General features: G+C 43.6%; 1 pseudogene across 1 annotated transcript; it reads left to right on the top strand.

Annotated features, from left to right (window-relative positions):
- The first annotated feature begins 220 nt into the window (after window positions 1–220).
- On the top strand, window positions 221–1,070 carry LOC306666483 (heterogeneous nuclear ribonucleoproteins C1/C2-like; annotated as a pseudogene). Its single transcript has one exon. The product of its transcript is annotated as a heterogeneous nuclear ribonucleoproteins C1/C2-like (transcript).
- The last annotated feature ends 2,590 nt before the right edge of the window (window positions 1,071–3,660 follow it).

Genomic DNA, 3,660 nt, shown 5'->3' with positions numbered 1-3,660 from the left:
GAATATACAATAGGGAAAGGACAGTCTCTTCAATAAATGGTGCTGGGAAGAGAGGAGACCTGGAGGCGGCAGCTTAGCAGCGAGCAGCAGTTGGCTTCTTCACGTAGAATCTGGGAGTAGGAGATTCAGAATCGAGTCTCTTCTCCCTCCCTGTCCTATGAGATTCTTTTTGCTCTTCAGCTACATTCTTTGGCCTTTGTGAGGACCCTTATCAAACACGATGGCCAGCAACCTCACCAACAGGACAGATCCACGCTCCATGAACTCCGAGCACTCACTGGGAATCTCAACACACTGGTGGTCAGGAAGTCTGATGTGGAGGCAACCTTCCAGAAGGGTGGCAAAATTGTGGGCTGCTCTGTCCATCTGGGCTTTGCCTTTCCCCAGGCTGCTGTAGCAGGAGAGGATGGCAAGATGATTGCTGGCCAGGTTTTAGATACCATGCTGGCTGCAGAGCTAAAAGTGAAAGAGGAAAAGCAGGAAGAAAGGATCTGCAGGGGAGATGTATGGCTCCTCTTTGACTTGGACTATGACGTTGGACGTGATTATTGTGGCAGGATGCAGAGATTCCCAGCATGCCTTCCTCCTCTTCCTCTTCCTCCTCCTCCTCCTTCTTGGGTTGTAGTGTCCTCTAAATGCCAGCAGGTATCAGGAAATACTTCCTGAAGGGGCCAAAGTGGCTTCGATTCTAAGAGTGGACAGCGGGGATCTTCTTCCAAGTCTGGAAAGTTGAAAGGAGATGACCTTCAGGCCATGAAGAAGGAGCTGCCCCAAGTGAAACAAAAAGGGGATTCCCTTCTGGAAAACCTGGAGAAGATTGAAAAGGAGCAGCAAAAACGAGCAGGAGAGACCAAGAAGGAGAAGTCGGAGGAGGAGCAGAGCAGAAGCTCCCAGGAGGGAGACGGAGTCTGAGGGGTGGGGCGGAGATGACTCTGCCAAGGAGGGGACCTCCTGGGTGACCATGAGGAGGAAGATGGGAGATGACCCCTGGAGTTGATCAAGGATGGTGAAGAAGAGGCAGAGGAAGGAGAGGGTGACAGAGAAGCTCAGGGGGCGAGGATGACTCTTAAACATGTGGTGGGATCTAGAAATCTCATCCCATTATTTCTTTACCCAGGCACTTTTCTAAGATCAAGATGTCCCCAGATCCTCTGCGGGTGTCTTCAGCACATGCTGGCTGTTCTCCCTCTCTTGGTCCTTCCCACATTCATCGATTCATATTGCCCCGCGCCTGGTCCCATCCTCACTTCCTTTGACGCTCCCAGTCATTGTGTTCAGTCTTACCCTGTAATTTTTGTTTATGATTTTGATGCCTCTTTATGACTTAACAATAAAAAGGATGTATGATTTTTACCAACTGTGCCCCAAATCATCTTTTGTTAGGCAGGGAGTACAGTTCTTTCCATCTCTACAGGATTTCAGTAGTTGCTTCCCTAACTGCAAAGCAATCTCATTTAATTGTAGCACCTGAGAGCAGCTTTGAGTTAGAGGGATGTGTGGGGCTGTTCAACCCAAATGGAACAATGTATTTTGGTGAATGAGAGTTGGCATGTTAAATGCATCCTCTAGAAGAAGAATTAGTGTAATAGTCTTTCTTTTCTAAAGTTGATACTGTGGGTTATTTTTGTGAGCAAGCTGATGTTTGGGACCTTTATTCTCAAAATAAACAAGTCCCTATTAAGCCAGGAATTTGGAGGAAAAAAATGGTGCTGGGAAAACCGGACAGTCACATTCAGGAAGAACCCTTATCTTAACATCATCCCCGATCAACCCGAGGTGGGCTGAGGACTCAGGTGGGATCTGAAAGCATAAAACTCCTGGAAGAAACATGGAGGACAACTCCTTGACATTGGCCTTGGCCATGAGGAGAATCATTATTTTTAAATGCAACACTGGAAGTTAAGAGAGTGAAAGCAAAAAGAAATAAGTGGGGTGATATCAAATTTAGAAGCTTCTGTTCAACAAAGAAAACAATCAGTAAAAAATGGACAGGCAGCCTACAGACTGGGAGAAAAATACTTGAAAACCACATAAATGATTGAAAACCACATAAATGATGAGGGGTTAATATCTGGACTATACGAGGAATTCACACGGTTCCATAACAAAACAAAACAAAATAAAAAAGCAAACAAGAAACAATTTAAAAATGGTCAATAGATCTCAACAGACATTTTTCAAAGATGGCCAACCGGTATATGAAAAGGTGCTCTGTATCACCAGTAATGAGGGAACTACACAAAAAGACCACCATGAGCTATCCTGTTGAAATAGTTATTATTAAAAAAATAAAGGCAAGGGGCAACAAGGATTGATGGTAACGTGAAGGAAGGGAACCTTGGTTCACTGTCGGTGAGAATGTATATTAGCACAGCCATTATGGAGGCTTTACGGAAGCTGTATTATCTGCTTTATTATTGAGAAATCCCTCTTTTGAGTATAATGTAGAGGAAATAAAATCAGCATGTTGTAGAACTATCTGTAGTGCCAAGTTCCCTGAAGCACTGTTCACGATAGCCAAGGTATAGAATCAATTTAAGTGTCTATTGTTGGATGAATGGATAAAGAAGTCATGATGTCTATACAAAAAGGAATATTAATCACCCTTTAAAAAGAAGGAAATCTTGCCAATAGTGACAACATGGATGAACTTGGAGGACATTAGGTTAAGGGAAGTAAGCTAGACACAGAAAATACTGCATAATCTCACTGACATGTTGTGACAGTCATCTTTCTGTGACTATAACAAACACCTGAGGTGATCAACAACTTATAAAGAGAAAATGTTTATTTTGGCTCACGGTTTTAGAGGTTTCAGTCCATGAACAGTTGGCCTTGTTGCTTTGGGCCTGTGGTGACGAAATGCACAATGGTAGAAGCTGGGGGACATGTGGCAGAGGAAAACCACTCACCTCATGGTTAGGACACAAAAAAAGAGGAGGAGGAAGAGGCCAGGGTCCCACAGTCCTCTTCAAGGACACACCCTCAATGTCTAAACGTCTCCCAGCAGGCTTCACCTCTTAAAGGCTTCACTATTATTCCAAACTGGGAGCCAAGCCCTTAACTCACAGGCATTTGGTGGACACATGAGATCCAAATGATAGCATATGTAGAATCTAAAAAAAAAAAAAAAAAAAAAATTCAAATATGTAGAAATAGAGTTGAACCCAGGGGAGGGGAGGGGAGGAAATGGGGAGATGTAGGCCAAAGGGTGCCAACTTTGGATGAATAATTCTAGAGACCGAATGTGCAACATTAAGAAATACAGTTAATAGTATTGCATTGTACACTGAAAATTTGTCAAGAGAAGATTTCAGATGCTCTTACCAATGAAAGAAAGAAAGGAAGAAAGAAGAGAAGGAAAGAGAGAGAAAGAAAAGTAAAAAGAAAAAAGGATAATTGTGTGAGAAAATGGCTATGCTAATTTGTTGAGTGCATTAATCCTTCCACTATGTGTGTACATGTCACAACTGCATAGTCCCTTAAATATAAAATATATAAAGGGCAATCCGAAGTTGATAAAAACACGAGGACAAGCCTGTCACCCTGCTGTGTGAACGCACAGCGGGAAGTCAGCAGTCCTACCGTGAGCAGGGGAAATCTCACCAGAAATCCAATCTGCGGCCACCTTGTTCTTGGACTTGCAGCCTCCCCACCTGG

This window comes from Sciurus vulgaris (assembly GCF_902686455.1).
Source record: "Sciurus vulgaris genome assembly, chromosome: 7".
NCBI classification, from domain to species: domain Eukaryota; kingdom Metazoa; phylum Chordata; class Mammalia; order Rodentia; family Sciuridae; genus Sciurus; species Sciurus vulgaris.
The sequence above is the reverse complement of the archived record's forward strand: the minus strand, read 5'-3'. Positions and strand labels throughout refer to the sequence as shown.